The 21,553-nt window shown below is 35.1% G+C and overlaps 1 protein-coding gene and 1 long non-coding RNA gene across 6 annotated transcripts in view; one reads left to right on the top strand and one right to left on the bottom strand.

The window, feature by feature from the left end:
• Window positions 1-21,553, top strand: part of LOC144381347 (uncharacterized) — a 785,460-nt gene that overhangs the window by 535,561 nt on the left and 228,346 nt on the right. For both annotated transcript variants that reach the window (XM_078068692.1, XM_078068696.1), the window contains one exon: window positions 7,225-7,429. The gene's annotated coding sequence lies outside the window, so the exon portion shown is untranslated. The remainder of the gene's footprint in view (window positions 1-7,224; window positions 7,430-21,553) is intronic.
• LOC118537669 (uncharacterized) overlaps window positions 1-21,553 on the bottom strand; it is a 185,873-nt gene that overhangs the window by 64,331 nt on the left and 99,989 nt on the right. Inside the window, exon 4 of one of the 4 annotated variants that reach the window (XR_004918232.2) lies at window positions 7,783-11,059. The exons of the other annotated variants lie outside the window; for them this stretch is intronic. This is a non-coding gene — a long non-coding RNA (uncharacterized LOC118537669). Of the gene's footprint in view, window positions 1-7,782; window positions 11,060-21,553 lie in introns of those variants that run through there. 4 annotated transcript variants of the gene reach the window in all.

Genomic DNA, 21,553 nt, shown 5'->3' with positions numbered 1-21,553 from the left:
GTCTTTCTGCTCCAATTCGGCATCTCAAGTAGCATGTCTATAGGAACAGAAGATTCTGGATTGGTCCCTATCATATTTCTCATTAACAATTTAATAAATTAGATTTCTAGTTTCTACATCAATCTTGTGAGCTTAGTTAATACTATGAATCCATTCCTGAAAGATCTGCTCTTGATCAGACTGACATCAATCTTGTGAGTCTGTATAGTGAGGGTCATGGTCTACAGCCTTGCTTCTCAAAGTATGTTCCTCAAACCAGCAGCATCAGCATCACCAGGTAGCCTATTAGAAATGCTGAATCAAATCTCAGGTATTGTAGACCTGCTGTATCACATCTGTATTTTAATAAGATCCCACATTTGTATGCAAATCAAACTTTGAGAAACACTACTCTAGAGTAGGGACAAGCAAACTTTTTCTGGAAAGGACAAATAGCAAATATTTCATTTTTGCGAAATGTACAGTCTTTGTTGCAAGTACCAAACTCTTCCATCTTCATAAGAAAGGAGCCATAGACAATATGAAAACAAATAAGCATGGCTATGTTCAAAAAATTTTATGTATGGACACTGAAATTTGAATTTCATATAATTTTCAGGTCACAAAATTTTTTTTAATGTTTTTCAATCACTTAAAAACGTAAAGACCATTCCTAGCTTGCAAGGCCTTACAAAAATAAGTGGCAGGCCAGATTTTCCCACTGGCCATAGTTTTCCCACCCTTGTTCTGGGCTATGGAAAATTCAGTAGGATCAAGTTGTTCTGTGAGGTGAGGCATTCCCGGTTGACCCACCCCAAAATCCCCTGTGCCAAGTAAGACTTTTCGTCTTCAAATGTCCAGAGATGGATTACTTTTTTGTTTTGAGCAAGCTTGATGAAATACCATTCAGTTTTTTTAATAATTAAAATTTTTAATTAAGACTTTATAGAAACAAGAATTCTAGAACATGGGTGTAGAAGTTAACAGAGAGTGAGCTACCTCCCTAATGGAACTGTTTCATAATCTGGAATACCAGTGTTTTAGTCAAACAGGCAATTTCCAATTTATTTTATGTGGCTGCCTGCATCATCTGACCATGAAAAGCAATGAGGAAGTGATAAACCAATGAACCCTCCTACAACCATGCACTCATATGCAACAAGAATGATCAAAGCACCCAAAGTGCAGACAGAAGGAGGTGTAGAGTGCCTATTACCTGATTTTTAAGCCACATTGATATGTGCCAAATGGCAGGAATATTCTAGTCTCTTGATTTTCTGTCACCATTTGTGCAGCAGGATATCAACTTGGAAGCAAGCCACTATCACCAGTCAGCCTGGCCACCATCTAGTTCATCCATCAGCCATTGAAATGGTCTGACCACCTTCGATGGTTTTTTTTTCCAATGAGATAAGGCAATTGACCCTGCAATTCTAATTAGTGATATGAAGTGGGTTGGTGAATTCAGGATATCATTCTTACTGTTTGAATTATTAGGTATTTTTCTCTTTGATTGGATTAACTAAGAAAAAAAGTATTTCAATTATGATTCTTTCAGTAGTAACTTCAGATAACTCTAAAGCTCCTACATGTGATGCACTTCAATTTCCAGACATCCATTTCACAATTATTAGTTCTATAATCTGAAAGAATTTTTACTTTGTACATTAAATCTTACTACATAAATTTTTAATTTTATGTATTTATCTCCAGTTCTAAATCCTGGATATATATCAGAATGACCTGGGGAACTTTTTAAACACGCCAATGCCCATGGGGCTCCCCAAGACCAATAAAATGAGAATCTGGTGGTGAGCCCTGATATCTTTATTTAAAAAAAAAATTCTCCCAGGTTATTCCAGTATGTGGTGGTTGAAAGCAACTGCTTTGGTGATGACCAAACAAAGGTGATCTTCTTTACTATTAAACTTTGCTATTTTTTCTGAAAGTTCTGTAAGACACACTTTTAAAATTTAAAAGTGAATTAGGCACACTATTAAAAGAAAAAAAAAATCATTCTGACTCTTCATGAAAACTACTTCCCCAATGTTCTTAAGATAGGTATAGATAAAACTAAAGTTGTAAGCCTCCTTTATTTTTGTTTCTTTTTATCTAAATAAATTGGCTTTAGATATTGATTAAATGTGATCTAATAGGTATGTATTCCCTAATGTCCTAGAAATATGGCAGTTTTTCTAAAGATTTTATTTATTTATTTGAGAGAGACAGAGATAGCGAGAGCAGGAACACAAGCAGCGGGAGTGGGAGAGGGAGAAGCAGGCTTCCCGTGGAGCAGGAAGCCCGATGCGGGGCTTGATCCCAGGATCCTGGGATCATGACCTGAGCCGAAGGCAGACGCTGAACCGACTGTGCCACCCAGGCTCCCTGAAATAGGGCAGTTTTATTACTTCTCAACACTGTTTCAAAAACTATAATTGTACCATACTGCCTTTCTGTGTTCTTTCGTCATTTTCATTCTCCGTTAGATGATTAATATCAAAATAAATATATACTAAATTATCAAAATGTACTTGCTTTGATGTTATTTTTATTTTTGTTTTCTGTGCTTGGTGTTTTACTATTTCAGTTCTACCAAAATATGAGAGTGTGCTAAATAAACATTACACAGATCTGTCTCTACCATTACCCCAGAAGTTTCTGAAAACATTCTTATGGAGATTTGGGGGAAACAGGCTGCCTTCTAGCCTCTGCCCTACCCCATCAAGTCCCACTTTTGTGCTGCTGAAAAACAGCTAAATAACTCAGAGTAGCACGTTGGGGTATCTACTACTGAGGGACATCACTCATCTTTTCTCAGTTTTCAGTCAGGGATAAGTGAGCATTAAGTTTTGTTTTGTTCATTTTAGAGTGTGCAAAGGAAAAAAGGTAATTAGTCGTTCCTAAAACATTTTATAATGCGAAACAGAAACTGAAGGTAACTTGACTATTCAAATTTCAAGCGGTTGTGTTAATAATTCACTTGTTAATTATTGAGCACTATCTATGCTAGGCACTGTGCTAGGGTGCTTAGGTACACGCAAGCACTTACTACACACAAGTTATCTCATTTAATCCCCACAGTAACACTGTACCATAGGTTGAAAATGCTCCCATTTTATGTTGGGAAACTGAACAATTAGATTAAGTAACTTACCCAAACTCACACAATTAGTCAGCAGGGCCAAAGTTTGAAAGTAGATCTTTAGGATTCCAAAACGATCCTAACCATTCTCTACACAAGCCAAAACTACAGTGAAGTCAACTGGTTTCCCTTATTATGACCTAAAGGACAGAAAGAGAAAAGGAGAAAGAGAGAGAGGGAATGGGTTCTTCCCATCATTCACACTTTACTTGTCTATGCACATAATTTGACTCTTGGTTAAAAACCAATCAGCTCAAAGAGGTAGCACCTTCTGACCAATCTGTTTGTAACTGGTCAATTCAGGAAAAAGCAATCAAGCTGGCAACAGTTTTGAATCTGCCTCGGAAGATGGTCTCTTCAGTTTGGAATTGAGACACATAGTTGGGAGAATTCACACTACCAATGTTTTTAGGGGAAATATTCCGCTCTGAAAAAAAATATCAATTAAAAAATTTTTTTACATAAGTTAACACCACACACCCTAAGTGTATGTCTGTGTTTTTTAAGTTATGAACATTCCTTAATAGTGATTGTACATACATGTAAATGGGTACAATGAATAGATGTGTGTATGTGTATACATACACAGAGATTACTAGCAGGTGAGCATAAATTAAAGCAAGTGTGAATCCTGTCATTTTTTAGCCTTTTCTTCCACACCTGGTAAATTTAAACCCCTACAGGTCATTTTGTCAAAATACAATTTTGGTTCTGAAATAAAATAACAGAACAGAAACAATCTATTATAACTCACTGCCAATGTTGCCAGATAACTACAAAAAAATAGAGTGTCTCAGACAGAAATATCAATAACTTTAATGTGTACGATTTGTTAACAGGGAAGAAAACAAGCAAACTTGCTCTCCGCTGACTGTCACTAATATTTATTCGTCCAGTGACTGTTAATCAAACCAAGTTTACAGTCCCGTACAGCACCTGTCACAGGTGCTGATCATTAATCAGCTATTACGGCAGTTTATTCTGCTGCTGACAACTCGCAATTTTCCACTGATTCAGCTAGTTTGTCAGGTGGGAATTATGGCATAGCGCATGTGACAAAACACATCACCCTTTTTTTTTTTTTTTTTTTGCATTTTCAGGCTTCTCTCTCCTGCTTTCTCCCCCTTTTTAGACAAACAATATCTGGGAACTCAGAAGTAATAAGGCGGAATGCATAATTAATTACCCAGCTTGCTCTAATTAGGGATGAATAAGTTGTGTCCCTCTCATCATCACAAATGTGGTGATGGGTAATACCAGTTTATGCTGTATTAACTGCAAATATGCAATCCTTCTGAGAGCACTTTTGTTGATGAATTTGATGAATGTGACAATAATTAGCAGAGACAGATGAGAGCTAAATTACTACTGACAATGTAATGCTATCCTGCTCGAGGGCCTGGGAACGTGGCAGGATAACATGGCAGGGACCTGGGCCTCGCTTCTAATTAATAGTCTTTTTTTTTTTCTTTTTCCTTTTTTTTCCTTTTTTTTTTTTTTTTTTTTTTGCCAGTAGGGGGAAAAAAGGAGTAACGGTAATTGTTTTCGTAAAAGGCTGCAGGGAGTTATCAGGGTAATAAAGTTAATTAGCAGAACAAACATCCTTTCACTGCCTTACCAGTCTGAGGAAAAGAGGGTAATTCAAACTGCAGAAAGATATGACGAGATGGGATGATAAGAAAAGAAATTTCACACAGGAGGCCAACAGAGAAGAATGATTTTCTCCCTTCATTTCTTTAGCTTGATGCATGGGAAGAAATTAGACAGCCCCTTTTTTCAGTTCACAGAGTTGCATGTAAAGAACTTTATTGTTATGATTTTGAATTTGGGATACAAAGTTAGCTTAGATCAATTCCACTGTTTATTTCTTCCTTTCCCAGATAGTGATGGGTTTGGTCAATTTCATCTTTATTCAAGTGACATTTTCTTAATGTCTCAAGCATAGAAGTGAGCTCGAGCGCTTGCCAAAGAGACCACTTAGCTGCATTTTGTCCTACAGATATCTGTTTCATTATCTGAATCTTTTGGGGAAAGTAAGAAATTGTTAATTGATTTCCACAAGTAGTATTGGTTTATTCTTCTGCATAAGTTAAAAAATTAAAATGAGATGTAAGAAATATACATGCTCTTTTACTCTATTTTTGTAGTCTCAAAAAATCACCTTTATTAAAATATGGAAACCATGTCTTTCATTTCTGTTGCAGCTTTTTACATATACAAGTAACCAGTCAAATAAGGTGAACAGTTTAATGAATCTCAGTTTTACATTAGAGTTTTGTTCAGTTCAGTTTCATTCAATTCACACTGCTTGACCTAAGTAGATACAACATAAAAGGAAAACATCCAAACATCTGAAGCTTTTGCAAGTTCATTTTCTCCCTTTAAAGATCATTAGTGGTTGGGCCTCTTTGAAGCATCAATGCTTGAAACATTTGTTTAATATTCAGTAAAATCAGAAAGTGTCTATGGATTTTTATTCGTTTTAGGAACATTTCTTAAAAATTTATTTTATGTTTTTTAAAATCATTAGATATCTCACAAGTTCTGCATATTTACCATGCATATAAATGTGCACACATTTGCTTGTTGTCAGAGCTAAATGAAACAGCCTACCATAATGACTGTGTTTGATTCTAAAAACATTAGGAGTAAGTAAGCAGGAACCCTACTTCCTGTTTGACAACATAGCACCACGTGACTTTCCAGCATTAGAATTCTACATTGTGAAACTTCCACCAGACATGGGGAAACACCTACCAAAATGGACTTAACTTCCAATATCTACATTTTTAAAGTTTGGGGACAAGACAAGAACAGTGTGAGGGTAGAGGATATAACATTGAACTGAGAATCAGAAAACCTGAGTTCTTTGCTGGCTCTGCTACTAACATCTATATGATTGTGAGCATTTCCCTGTCATGCCTCTGACCCTCAGTTTGGTCATCTATGAACTTGGGTACCTTCCCTACCTACCTCATAGTGTAGTTGTTGACACAAAAGAAGTCATTTTTGGACTTTGGAAACCATGAGATTGTCAATGAATACAGTGTTAATATGATTGTAGTCTAGAAAAAAATCACAAGAAATAATCTTGAGCAAATCCACCTCCTTTTAATAGCCCTCTCATGTATCATTAGTCAGAAACAGAGCTAAAAGTTTTGACAAGTTTTTGTAATAAGAGGAATTAAAATCTAGCCTTACTTTGTGATTTTGCTGCTAAATTAATCAGAAAAATTATCATTATAAAAATACCCCCAAATTCATCTGGTCGAAGCTATCTATCTACCTTTTCAAGATTTTCTTAGTCTCTTGTTAGAAGAGCCTATTAAAGTCAAAATTAGAAGAAAACTAAACTAGTCATTAGTTAATATGGCAGGATTTCTTATGCTTGTCAAGTGAACTTCCATTTGAAAATAGCCAAGTTTCTCACAGGCAGACAGGAAGACACACATGCACACCAAATTCAGATTGTTATATTTTGCCTTGGATCTTTAGGAACATTTTTTGTTTGGTTGTTTGGGTTTTTTTTGCTTTTGAGCTATTTTTTTATATTATGTTCAGTTTTAAAGTTTTTTTTAAGATTTTATTTATTTATTTGACAAAGAGAGTGCACGTGCACATGTGTGGGAGCATGAGTCGGGGGGCTGGAGAGGCAGAGGGAGAAGCAGACTCCCCACTGAGCAGGGAGCCCCACGTGGGTCTCGATCCCAGGACCCTGAGATCATGACCTGAGTGGAAGGCAGCAGCTTAAGGGACTGAGTCACCCAGGTGCCCCAGCATTTTAAAGTTTTTGCTGTATAATCAAACTATATAGGAAAACTCTAGAAGTGAAAGAAGCACTAGATGTTACTTTCAGCAACTTACAACAACTCTTATTTAGCTACTACGTGAAGTAAGAAATTATAATAAAAGTCACTTAGAGATAGAGAAAGAGAGATTGAGAAACTATGAAGGAAGTAACACTAAAATCCAAATGTGAAATAGTTTTTTTCTAGAAATCTATTGGAAGTCTTGTGAGAGAGAGACTAACAGGGAGCACGTTTGTTTGTCTCCTTTGAGACCTGCACTGAATTTATTGAATATTCTGGTCTTTTCCTCTCTAGCCACTACCTCCTTCATTAGACCACAAGGTATGTCCTTTTGGAAAAGTCAACTTAACTTCATTGATCTGCAAGGACTGTTGAAAATTTAAAAATTTGCTATGGGATCCTGACATGCCAGAAGCCACTAGAAAAAGAATTTTGATATTCAGAACCTAATCAAGAGGTTCCCCTCATCTTTGGATAGAGACCAAAATGATACTTTCAAGTAAGTAATAATTTCCAATATTGGCCTATTGGGTGAGCTAAAAATGCTTAGGGGGAAAAATTGTTGAAATTAGTTTCACCGATAGATATTGAAGGCATTGGATGCATGTACTGTTGGTATTATTATGAATATTCAGGAAATTTAATTCTTTCTTTTCCTTTTTACTCTGAATTCCTTGGCCATTGTTTTAGAGAATAGTTTGACAAATTCTCAGTTCTTGAAGACTTTGGGGCCTGTTTGCTTCTTATATGAGTGAAGAAGAGTGTTAGGTGGTTAAATAATTACAAAGGACTAAAAATAAACCATAGTTTATTTTTTCAGATTTTGAATTACAAAATTATTTAAATGCTGTCTCTAATCGAAGTGCTACATTACTATGTAATGACATTACAATACTGCTTAATGACATTAGGAAACTGCATGCAAAAAAATATTTGTACACAAGGTGGTGATGTTAGCAACCAACTACAGTACTTTTATTCCACAATAAATAACAACAGATTATCTTCCTTGAGTGATCTCCAAAGGGTCTGTTCGGTATTCATGTAATGATAGTATGTGAGGGCACAGAGCACATAGAAAACCTGTCATCATATGTCATTTAAGTAACAGGGAAAGAAAAAAAGGAAAAATCACAAAAAAAGAGAGTAACTTCTAAAAAATAAAATTACATTTACATGTAGTAAGGATTCGAGTATCCAGTTTCTGTTGGCAACTTTTTGGATATTTAAGCCCAAAGATTAAATCCCAGATGTAAAATTGTTTCTGTAGCTCTAATAAACTATTCCCACTTCCCAGAAAGATTTCTTCAGAAAGCCTTTACCTCACAACCTCCCCCTGCCTTTACAGTTTTCCTGATCCCAATCCTGGCGATGGGATTGATCCATTGAGGGCAATGTCCTTTCCTCTATTCATGGCTCTTGTGTATAAATTCAAGCTTTTAGATTTATGTTAGCATCATTCAGAAAAGTTAAAAGGTGAAGCTGGTAATAATAAATCACAAACCTTATTTCTCATGAAATGTTGGACTTATTCACCTTATCATCAATACTAAAATACAGATTAACTAATATGTGCTGGCACTTAAACTAGTTCCTATTGTTTGTGTATTGGTACATTAATAATGACCTCCAAGACCTAGGTAATTAATTTTATTATTTAGCCTCCCAAATCCAACTATTTATTATAGTTAAAAATAGTTATTCTCAACTACTTTTTTTAAAAAGGTAAATGATGACATCAGCAGGAACACAGAACTTGTTGGTTACAAGGTGGAACACTTGTGTGCCACGAATCCAAAAGGTAGGCAGATGTGTTTTCAATTTTAAGATTTTTCTCCCAAGATGAAAAGAGCAGCAATTGTTATTTGCAAGCTAGAAAGCAAAATATCTGTTCTTGAATTATCTGAGGATGAGTCAGAAACTTAAGCCCAAAGAAAAGTAATAAATAATGACAACAGATGTTTGTAAACCCGTGCTCCCCTGTTCAGTGTTTCTACGTGTTGTTGTGCCTTGATGTGCTGTCAGCCGCCTCTCACCTGGGAGTAGTGATATCTTATCAAAGCCCCAACAGTTCCTCTTCACAACAGACAGATAATAGTGCCTTTCAATTTATCATACTGGAAGTCTAAAAGAGCCATGGGAACGACTGGTCAGGTGACAGCGTGATGGACAGTTTGACAGCCCTTAAAGCATCATGGGAAATGGTTGTCACCTGGTTTTTCAGAGCAACCAGGGAGATAACCTTCAGAATGACGAGGGAAACAAAAATCTGAATATTTGTATAAGATCCAGTGGCAGCATCAATGTTGACTTAGGTGATAATAGGTATGAATTTAGATTACTCAAAATGTTATTCTCAAACCTGAGAGCTCCCTCCAAGTCCAGAAATGCCCTTCATCTCTTTAGAGGCCTTTTACATTTTTACTCAAATGTCATTTGAAAAACATATACATAATATAGGGCTTTTGATTTTAAAGAGACACAAGAAAAGATATTATTTAACCACAGGCTAAATATATAAGCTGACCATTAGTATTCTCCAGCTTTGCAATCTACTTTCCTTTTGACAAATCCTTGCACACCTTTTCCTAAATACAGTTTGCACGTGGCAGTTCTAATTAGAAAGGCTGTCGTAAAGAATCAAATGTGTCAAATTTTACACTGTGGGATAACTGGGCCTCATGAAGATCAGCGGAGCCTTGGTGTGAGAAACAAAATAAGAGAAATCAATCTGAAGATGTTTGGCACAAAAATGTTTCCGCTTGTATTTCTTCATTCATATGCCAACAAACAAGAATTGAGGACTTACTACACGCAAAGGTCTCTGCTGGATGTATAAAGATGAGAAAGCTAAAACTCCAGCTTCACCTGGCTACAGTTTAAGAGTGGGGATAGTTTTAAATTAATAGTAGACAGCAAAAGAGACCAAGAGATTCGTCCAAATCCACTGCTTTCCGGTCGCTGAGGCTCCCGCACAACCATGTACAAAGTTGTGTCTTGCATGTGTTCTCTTATGTATTGTATGTGCAGTTTGCAATAGTTTTATGGCTTAACCTGAAGAAATTTGGCCTGAACATTGAGATTCCAAAGAAAAAAATAAGCACCTCTTTTTATATATTAATTGTCTCCCAAGTTGAAAGAGTATTGTAGAAATAGTAGGGAGATAAATGAGATTTGAGGTGAAATTCCTGTCATTGAGGAGGCCTCTAGACATCCCAAACCTCAGTCCCTTACATGTTTCATCTACTTTTTTTTCCCAGAACACTCAATAAATTTCTGTTTTATATAATATCTAACATACAGAAAAGTTATAAGAATAGTGCAAAGAACTCCTTTAAATTCATTATCCAGAATTCAGCAATTGTTAGGGTTTTGTCACATTTGTTTTTATCACTCCTATTCTCTCTCTTGCTCTCTCTCTCTTTCCCTCCACACATCCTCCCTTCTTCCTCCCTCCCTTTCTTATTTAGCTATCTACTTAATATTATATCTTTATGTTTTTCAATAATTTTTATAGAGGGAAATGAGATTAGATTTAGGTCTGATTCCTCTTTATACTCCTTCATAAAATCTAGCAACTACCTTGTATATGCTTGATAAATATATACATGAATGAGTGAACAAATGACAAATAATAATCAACCTAAAGCTAGTCCTTGATCTTTTAGATGTGTGTTTATACATAAATTTAAAAGGTATTATATTATTTGTCTAAAATATATGTAATATTTTACAAAATACGAATCTTCCTTCAATGATGTCTGATCAATAAGAGACTTAATAAAATAAATAAATAATACAATAAAATTAAAATATTGCAGGAGAATGTCAAGTGACTTTCCAAAGGAAGTGAAAGATAAAAGTTTCAGGTGCCGCTGGCCCTTTGTCTTTGTCTGGGACAAATAGACCAACTATAGATGCTGGACGAAAAGCAGGAATTTAAACAAAAACTGTCTTTCTGAAAAACACTCTGGCATCACTGTTGAAACTGGTACCATTTGGCTGCTTGACACTTTTGGGATAACACTCTGCTTTCACAAATTTTGATGCTTTGGATTCACATTCCAACATGATTTTCCAAAGACAAGCCAGACAAATTGTGAGAACACCCTCTGTGTTTTCCAGGGAACTGAAAAAAAAAAAAAAGCCAGTAAATAATTTAAATGACTATTAACAACAAAATGTGCTCCGTGTAATTCTTCACAAGAAGACACATGATTTGAAAAAAAAAAAAATTTAATGAAGCCGAAGTTTGCAAATGCAAAGCAAAATGCTTTGGAGTGCCATATGCAAATTTAAATACTTAGAGACTGATAAAAACACATTTTGCTTATTTCCAACTGGGAAGGCAAGATGTGGGAGGAAGATTTGTAATAACTGATACATGGACAAGGTCCAAATGCTGCAGAATAACTGAATTCAGAATCACTTCTGAATCAGAGCTGGGGTTAAAATGTTTTTCCTCTCCTTGTTGAAATAAACCCATGCAACATCAGGTCGTAACAGGTCCCAGATGTAGTCCCTAGCTCACCCGATATGAATTAAGTTTCATTGTTAGCAACTAATGTAGTCATTTAAGCCAACTAAATAAAAGAAGCTAAATATAAAGCCAGAACCAAAGTCTTATAACATATTTCATAGTAACGCCAAAATTGGTGGTCTGGAAAAGTTAGAATAAATACTAGTGTTGAGTTTTCAGTCAGACTAAAATTTTCAGAGAAAGAAAATTTCAGACTAAATAATTCACACACAAGAAAATTATCAGTTAAGTTATAAAACTATTTTATTTTCTTATTTTTTTAGAAGATTTTATTTATCTATTTGAAAGAGAGAGAGAGACAGAGCATGAGTGGAGTGGAGAGGCAGAGGGACAGGGAGAAGCAGACTCCCTGCTGAGCAGGGAGCCCAATGCGGGACTCGATCCCAGGACCCTGGGATCATGACCTGAACCGAAGGCAGATGCTTAACCGACTGAGCCACCCAGGCACCCCAAGTCATAAAACTATTTTCAAATTATGACATGCACTTGCCCATTATGCATTTCAACATATAAAATTAGCTTGACTGTTAAGCAGCATTTTGAAGAGACAAAAGTCAAATTATTCGCTGATAGGTTATATGAATCATGAACTTTTAAAAGTCCATGCTTACTTGAAGTGTATAAAACTGGTGATCTTTTAGCTCAAAATATGTAAATACCACTGTTTGGAGTCTTCTGCTAAGGTGCAACAGAGTCTCTGGTGTGAGACATGAAGAGAATTGAGTCTTAGGACCTGAATTAAAGAATTAAAGCTATTTCTGTTAACTCTTTCTTCTTTCAAGCTATGTGCATTACACTTCAAATTTGGGAAATTCTGGATTCATTTTCCCTTATTTTTCTGACTGAAGGCTTGTTAGAGAAGTAAATCAATGAATGTGTTGATTTTTTTTAAAGGCATTTAGAAAACTGTCTAATTTCCTTTTTTTTTTTTTTAAGATTTTATTTATTTATTTGACAGAGAGAGACACAGCGAGAGAAGGAACACAAGCAGGGGGAGTGGGAGAGGGAGAAGCAGGCTTCCCACTGAGCAGGGAGCCCGATGTGGGGCTCGATCCCAGGACCCTGGGATCATGACCTGAGCCAAAGGCAGATGCTTAACGACTGAGCCACCCAGGCACCCCAAAAACTGTCTAATTTCCTTAATGCCAAAAAGGAATCACTGAAAAATCATACCTCGAATTACTCTTTGTTACTTTCACAACTTCTTTACAGCTAAAAAGGTTTGATTTTTGCTTCATTTTTTCGATAAAAATATAAAAATGCAGAAAAAGGGAAATAAGGTGGCATATCTCACTAATACTATTTTAAACATTTTCTATTCAATGACTTAAGCTAAATATTTACATTTATAAGACTATGTCTTGAATGTAGAAAGGGAATTGATTCTAGCTTTCCAACTACTTCTCGGAGTTCTGATTTGTGATTACTCAGAGGTTCATGATAAACGTTCTGAACCTCAAATATACTGAATAATCCTAGGATTATAAAAAGGGCACCTTACATGGTTCACCTTTCACTCCTACTTAATTCATTCTCATAAATTCTTCTTTTGAAGGATGTAAGAAGAAAATACATGAATTTAGGTTTAAACTAATTCTTAGAACCCAAGTGGTGTTAGCACATGCATTAGTACATTTATTTTTCTAGGCTGTAACTCTATGGAATGAAGAGCACCCCAAAGTGGAAAATGAAATTATTGCTCAACTAAGTGATTATTTTGTCTACATTATATCAAATTAACAGTTTGACTTTTCCCACTGAGTGTACTTAACTGGCAGCGGTGTTGGAATTTGATAGGTGCAGCTATAGTGTTTTAACAGTCAAGCAGCAGTGTTTCCCATTGTTTATTCTATATGGCACGTTAAACCCACCATTTTCTTTCTAGCCTTACAGTTAAGAGAGAACAAATGAACATATTTTTCCACCCTTGTAGATTTCCTTATCTGTTATATTTGAAATTTGCTCTGTCCTCCTCTCTCAGTCAAAGAAAGCTTAATTCTTTGTTATTTCTTTTCCCTCGCCGTCTTAGGAAAGTTACAGTTCTGTGAGACTCAGCTTCCTCACCTGTAAGGTGGAAATAATTACACTTACCTGTTAGATTTGTTCTGAAGATTAGAGAATATTGCTAGGAACTGTAGAGTATCTCCTATAACAGTCTGCTCCCAATGAGAGCTAATTCCCTTCTCTTTGATTACGTTGGAATACTTATTTATTGACTTGTGTCAAAAGACAGGTTATTCAATGTCTTAACCCTTTCCTTCAATTACACTGAAGCATGAATCAATATGTCAGAAGGTACTAATCCTTCTGCTGGGCTGATTCATTAAAAGAATTCAGCACAAATATAATTTCAAATCGTAAGACCAAACATTGACAAAGTTCAAAAAACACAATCTTTCCCAAAGACAGGAAAAAAGATTATTATTTACAAATCAAGTTTCACCTCAACTATTTTTCTCTACAAATCCATGAAGCAAAAGTAGAAGAACATTTGGATTATGTTGTCCAATATGTTTATATAGATATCTAAAAACTTCCAAAGATATGCAAGGTATTCTTCACATTTTGTTACTGTGAAATCAAGGAGGGAGCTATCAAGGCATTGAAGTCAATAACTTGGCTTATCTCATTTACTCCTCACAAGGAGTAGATATGGAGGTAGATATTATTATTATTCTCATTTTACAGATGAGAAAGTTGGTCATGGAGAAAGTGAGCAGCCTGGTCAAGGTTATATAGTCTGTTAAGTGTTGGGGTTGAAATTCCAAATGATTTACACAAAACTCATTGTGCTCATTTGGACATGAGCTTTAAAAGAAGAGCAGTCCTTTTATTCTTAAAAAAAGGGGGGGGGGCGCGCGCCTGGGTGGCTCAGTCGGTTAAGCGTCAGCCTTTGGCTCAGGTCATGATCCCAGGGTCCTGGGATCGAGTACGACATCAGGCTCCCCACTCAGCGGAAAGCCTGCTTCTTTTCTCCCTCTCCCTCTGCCTGCCACTCCCTTTACTTGTGCGCCCAACCCCCTGTCAAATAAATAAATAAAATATTTAAAAAAAAAAAAAGAAAAATTAAAATGTGATGTAACTGTTTCTTTACTTTTCATCTCTTGGGCAATAATAAAATTTAATTCTAAATATTTAAAGCATTTGTTTACATTTTGGTTCCCAAATTTTGTTGGCCTCAGAAACCATTTACACTCTTAAAGATTACTGAAGACCCCAAAGAGCTCTTGTTTATGTAAGTTGTATCTATCAATATTTATAATATTAGAAATTGAAATGAGGAATTTTTAAAACATTTAACAATTTATTTTAAAATAACAATAAAGAACCCATTATATGTGAACAGTAATATTTTTTGTTTTATTTTTTTAAGTTTTTATTTAAATTCTAGGGTAATATTGGTTTCCGGAGTAGAATTTAGTGACTCATCACTTACATATAACACCCAGTGCTCATCATAACAAGTGCCCTCCTTAATACCCATCACCCATTTAGCCCATCCTACACCCACCTCCTCTCCAGCAAGCCTCAGTTTGTTCTCTATAGTTAAGAATCTCTTATGGTTTGCCTCCCTCTCTCTCTTTTTACTTCCCCTTCCCCTATGTTCATGTTTTGTTTCTTAAATTCCACATATGAGTGAAATCATATGGTATTTGTCTTTCTCTGACTGACTTATTTCACTTAGCATAATACACCCTAGCTCCATCCATGTCATTGCAAATGGCAAGATTTCATTCTTTTGGATGGCTGAGTAATATTCCATTACACACACACACACACACACACACACACACACACCACCTCTTCCTTATACATTCATCAGTCCCTGGACATTTGGGCTCTTTCCATAATTTGGCTATTGTTGATAATGCTGCTATAAACATCAGGGTACATGTGCCCCTTTGAATCAGTATTTTTGTATCCTTTGGGTAAATACCTAGTGGTGAAATTGCTGGATCATAGGGTAGTTCTATGTAGGTAGTTAACTTTTTGAGGAACCTCCATACTATTTTCCAGAGTGGCTGCACCAGCTTGCATTCCCACCAACAGTGCAAGAGGATTCCCCTTTCTCCACATCCTCACCAAGCTGTTGTTTCCTGTGTTTTTAATTTTAGCCATTCTGACAGGTGCGAGGTGGTATCTCATCATGGTTTTGATTTGTATTTCCCTGATGATGAGTGATGTTGAGCATCTTTTCATGTGTCTGTTAGCCATCTGGATATCTTCTCTGGAAAAATGTCTATTTATGTCTTCTGCTCATTTCTTAACTGGATTATTTGTTTTTTGGGTGTTGAGTTTGATAAGTTTTTTATAGATTTTGGATAGTAACTCTTTATCAGATATGTCATTTACAAATATTTTCACCCATTCTGTAGGTTGCCTTTTGGTTTTGTTGATTGTTTCCTTTGCTGTGCAGAAGCTTTTTATCTTGATGGAGTCCCATTAGTTCATTTTTGCTTTTGTTTCCTTTGCCTGTGGTGATGTGTCTATTAAGAAGTTGCTATGGCTGAGGTCAAAGAGGTTTCTGCCTGTGTTCTTCTCTAAGATTTTGATGGTTTCTAATAACTATAGTTATTTCATGAAAAAAAGTGGCATTACTTTACGTTTTTTCAAATCCTATATCTAGCTTAAAAGAATATAGCTGAATGCTCATATCTGCTTCTGTACTCAATCCGTTGTGATTCTGAAGTACATCAAGAAAATCTAGCCTCTTCCAAATGTGTAGTTGGAAGAGGGAGGGGTATTTTAATAGCCCTTTTAGATAATTATGCATCTTATTCTTTGATGTAACACCAAAACTTGACAAATGTGTTTTAAAGGTTAGTTTCAATATGGAATTTGAAACAGTATCAGTGGACTTTTTGTACATTGTTATATTAAAATCCATTGGTTTATTTGGCATTTTGAGTAGATCTTTTACCTACAATGGTTTTGAAATATCATGTTAGTCTTTTGGAAAATGTTCATTCACTTCAAACCTTCCAAATGTTGACACATTTCATTATGCAGGATTTAAAAATCAAATCACATTGATTAGTATCACCACTGATCTTATCAGAAAGTTAGCTTGCAACTCAGTCATGATGCAGTAGTCCCCCTTTATCTATGGGGAATATGTTCCAAGATTCCAAGCCCCAGCACATGCCTGAAACCAGGGACAGTACCAAACCCTATATCCTCCATGTTTTTTTTTTCTATACATACATACCTATGATAAAGTTTAATTCATAAATTAAGCATAGTAAGATATTAGCAACAATGACCAATAATAAAATAGAATAATTATAACCATAGGCTCTAACAAAACTTGTTCTCTCTCTCACAATATCTTATTGCACTGTACTCACCCTTCTTGTTATGATGTAAGATGAAAAAAATGCCTACATAATAAGATGAAGTGCAGTGAATGATGTGGGCATTGTGATGTAGTGTTAGGCTACTATTGACCTTCTGACATATTGAAAGAGGACCATCTGCTTTCAGACTGTGATTGACCATAGGTAACTGAAACCATGAAAAGTAAACCCCAGACAAGGGAGACTACCGTAGTGCTTTTGTTGAGACAACAATCCTACTTAAGTACACAGCAGAGTGCTTTATGTGTATTTCCCATTTTGTTTTTGTTTCACAGAATATTTAAGAAGACATGTACTCAAGGGACAAGATTTATTAAGATTAATAATTTTTACTGTTTAATCAAGGAAATTCTTAAGTGAAACTGGCTTTTTTTTTTTTCTTTAGTGTAAGTGGATGGAGGAGAAGAATATAATGACTACTGGTATAGTTTAGTGCCACAGCCTTAAGTTACCAGCAGCTTACTCACTGTTGTTTGTGTGCATTTGGTGCACAATACCAACACAGTGAAAAAGCAAGTAAAATACTATTATCATTAAAATGGTTTTGACCATTTGACCATGGCCTGCCTAAAAGGGTCTCAGGGACCTCAAGGTTCTGCAGATCAGACTTTTACAAGCGTTAATTTAAGGTTATACTCTCCTTCAATAAAATAGTCACTTGACAATTCTGGAAGAGGAATTAAAATGGGATAAAAATGTTGAATATGATTTTTTTTATTCCTTTGATTCTTGGTTCTCCTTGTTGTACTATAAAAGTTAAACAAAATTTGGCCTTTTCACATGCTATAAAATTCTGAATTCATTTCTTTTTAATTGCTTATCTGGATTATTATGGTCCCATATCTATGCCTACAAGTTATTACACTGTTTTGAAAGGCTTTTTGAACAACATGTAAGAGAGAATAAACAAGTGATAAGGTTTTCCCAATCATAAATTAGTTACTATGTGTAAACTGCTCACCAGGTAAAGTCATTCAGGTCAAAAGGGTATCTTTCACTAATCAACCTCTACATTAATTTACTAATTTCTCTGTACCTCCCAAACCGAGAACTCTATTTGGATGTATTATTTGTGCTCCCTAATTTGAATATATGATGAATACATTATGATGCAATTGAAGATACACAGGTTGTGCATATTAGATCTTTTCTGTAACTAATTCAAGAATGAAATAATATATGTTGTTTAGAAGTCAATTGTCATGGGTAACTGATAGAAACTGGCCCTAAATTGAACCTAAGGTGGATTCCTTTAGTCTGGGCCATTGTAAACTATTTAATTCGGAAAATATCTCCTTAAAATAAACTTAAAAATTTATTCCAACTAATCCTTTATGAATAAAGGTTAAAGACTTAATCCTATGATTCTATAAATCCATGGTGTCTAACAAATTGCATGTTTATTTTACTCTGCTGTCCAAATCAGTTCATATAAGTTCTTAAACAAGAAAGGTTGACGCTTAAATATAAGACATTATGTGATCTGTGAACCCTTTATTTTAGAGTCATTTTAGATTCTGAATAAGTCACTAATTTATTATTTTCTTCCTTTTTCTGGTTGTAATCTAACAGTAAGAGACAATAGAGGACTTCTACCAAATTTTCTTACTTCACATCATAACATTTTAAATAACTTTATTTGGAATAAAAATAAAACTAAAGTATTTATCATTAAGAGTAGTATAGGTGGGGATCGAGTGAAGGGAGGTATGTTCTTAAGCTTTCAAGGATCACCTGCCATTTCTCTACTAAGGCAGCACTAACCAGCAGCCTACAAGTGGGCTTTCAGATTTCCCTCTTTCCTGGTATGCCAACACCTTAAACCCCTTCTACCTTCCTCCTTAAAAGCTACTCATTCTTCAAAGACCTCCTCTATAAAGACTGGTGACTCCAAATTCCATAGTTCTCCCTCTTGTATATTTACAGTCTGGGAACATTTCTTGTATTTCTTAGCATTACCATAGTGTTCAGTTCTTACTAGGCACCCAAGGAAAACTATTATGATCAAGTATAAACTGTCAGAAAAAAAAAAAAAACTGAAGTTAGTTCATTACAAAAATGATTTTTTCCAAGTGATTGCTGCATATTATGATTTTGGAAAATCAACACAAAATTTGAGGTGAAAACAATGAAAAATTCAGAAAAATGATTTCCTTAAGGAAGTCAGAAATTGTTTTATTCTTGAAATGCTGAATAATTTTGAGCAATAATTTTTTTGTAAAAGAAAGAAAAAATGGATTTTTTACCACTGAACATTATTTGTAGTAAAGTAGAAAATAAACAATGTTGTCTGCCTTGTTTTGTCAAAAGACTGTGTATTGAGAGGAATAAAGCAAGTCTGACAGGTTTAGAGAAGAAAGTAAAATTGGAATTCGGCTCAGTCCAGTTCTGTGGGCTTGAGATCCAGAAAGGAATTTAGACTCACATCTGTAACAAGAGTTAAAAATATTTGTTTCTGTTGAAATATGGACCTCAATAAGACTGCCATAATATTATCACTTTCTTAACTGTGTGATTAAGCTTTTAACAGAAATAGGAATTATAAATATTGGAAGACACAGTTTACATTTTTGCAGATGCATTGAAAGCTTAAAAAGGCCAGAAAAATTAAAATTCAATATACCTTGAATTTAGGAAATCAATAGCATACCTGGAAATTATGGAAAATAGGATTTTTAAAGGAGTCCTAGTTGCAAAAGAAAAAGTATATACTTTTAAATCTCTAAGTAGTTTTATTAAAACCTTCACAAGGAAAGTACATGACTTATATGCAGAAAATTTTTAAATGTTGTTAAAAAATATGTTAAAAAAAATAAAAAATATGTTAAAAGACTCCAATAAGTGTACAACTATAGCATATTCATGATCAGGGAAACCAAACACTATAAAAACACTAATTTTGGCCAAATAATGTAATGTTATTAAAATAAATATCTTAAATGGGGGAAGGGAAGTGGGTCCTAAAATGCACTGAAGGGACACCTGAGTGGCCCAGTTGGTTGAGCATTTGACTCTTGGTTTCCACTCAGGTCATGATCTGGGGGTCATGGGATCGAGCCCTACATCGGGCTCCTCGCTCAGCGGAAGTCCGCTTGGGATTCTCCCTCCCCCTCTCCCTCTGCCGATCTCCCCCACACCCCACTCTCTCTCTCTCTTTCTCTCAAATAAATTAAAATAAAATATAAAATGCGCTGAAGGACTAAACAAGCAAAATGCAAAGAAACATTTGAAAAAGAAATGTATTCGAGGTAAGGCAAACCTACCATTTTTTTTTAAAGATTTTATTTATTTATTTGAGAGAGAGAATGAGATAGAGAGAGCATGAGAAGGGGGAGGGTCAGAGGGAGACGCAGACTCCCCGCCGAGCAGGGAGCCCGATGCGGGACTCGATCCCGGGACTCCAGGATCATGACCTGAGCCGAAGGCAGTGGCTTAACCAACTGAGCCACCCAGGCGCCCAAACCTACCATTTTTAAAAACATACTACAATAATAGAAAGGGAAGTGTTGGAATAATACATTAGGATAGAATGGCTCAAATATTATATATAAATGTATTATGTATATGTATAAACATATACATATCTATTTCTTAATTTCTCCTCCCTTTAGTTTCTATCATATGTAACAATTTAATATATGTGAAATAATGTAGAACATAACTAGTTAATGAGGAAGGGAAGGATTATTCAGCAAATAGGAATAGAAAATGAACAAAAAATTTGAAAAATTGCCAGTTAAGATGATTACTTCATTCTACCTGCACAAATAAAACGTGTATGCTGTGAGGCAAGTTAAAAGGAAAAAGCTATTATGGAAACTGAAATTTTGCAATGGCAAGATTCCAGATATTACTCATTTGTCCAAAGAGTGTCCATTAGATTTTAATTCCCTATGGTTTTTGCAGTGTATGAATCTTTGTCTCCCCATACAACAACTAGCACTGAGCTTTTCACACCGTAAGTACTTTTTGATAGGAAGCTGATAGATTTATTTATTCACTCATTCAAATATTATTATTGAAAAATATTTTGCCACATTTGCTTTTTAAAAGTATAGTTTTTTCCTCTACAAAGAGTATATTTTGATCTATCTTTTTATCTGTAACACACACGATTTTATCTGTTTTGCCTCGACTCTACTTTCCTATAAAGATAAAAGAAATAACAGCTAAAAATTAAAAACAACCTTGTGCCTTTAGCTTTTGTATCATGCCATGTTGTCCCTGAACAGAATAGTTGGGTAAACCAGGCTTTAAGAGAATTGAAACCTGAAGAGGAGAGCCTTTCAATGACTTTCTTCATACCATAATTCAGAAACACTAGTTTGAGTTTCATTTTCTCAGTATAATGATTTTGGCCATGGATAATTTGTAACCAAGGTCTCCATATGGAATTGGTCTCATTTCAGGATGAAAGTAAGATTTATATGAGAACAGCAAGATGACGGTCAAAATAATCTTTCAAAAGTCGGGAGATAACCTTACCTAAAGAGAAAAATACTGTCCAGTGACCATGTGTTCTAGAATAAGGGTTTGCTCCTGATCTCACTTTTCTATCAAGGAAACTATAAAAATATGATAAAATAGAAGCTATTACTTGAGTGCAAGGAAGATTGGAGGTATTTTATTTAAATGTGGCTCTTTCACCCAGCGTGCTATTTGTTGTTGATTTTTTATATGGTATAATTTCATGGTACTTTGATGGAATTTTATACTTAAAATAAAT

The sequence above is a fragment of the Halichoerus grypus genome, chromosome 1, assembly GCF_964656455.1.
Source record: "Halichoerus grypus chromosome 1, mHalGry1.hap1.1, whole genome shotgun sequence".
Classification (NCBI taxonomy): Eukaryota; Metazoa; Chordata; class Mammalia; order Carnivora; family Phocidae; genus Halichoerus; species Halichoerus grypus.
The sequence above is the reverse complement of the archived record's forward strand: the minus strand, read 5'-3'. Positions and strand labels throughout refer to the sequence as shown.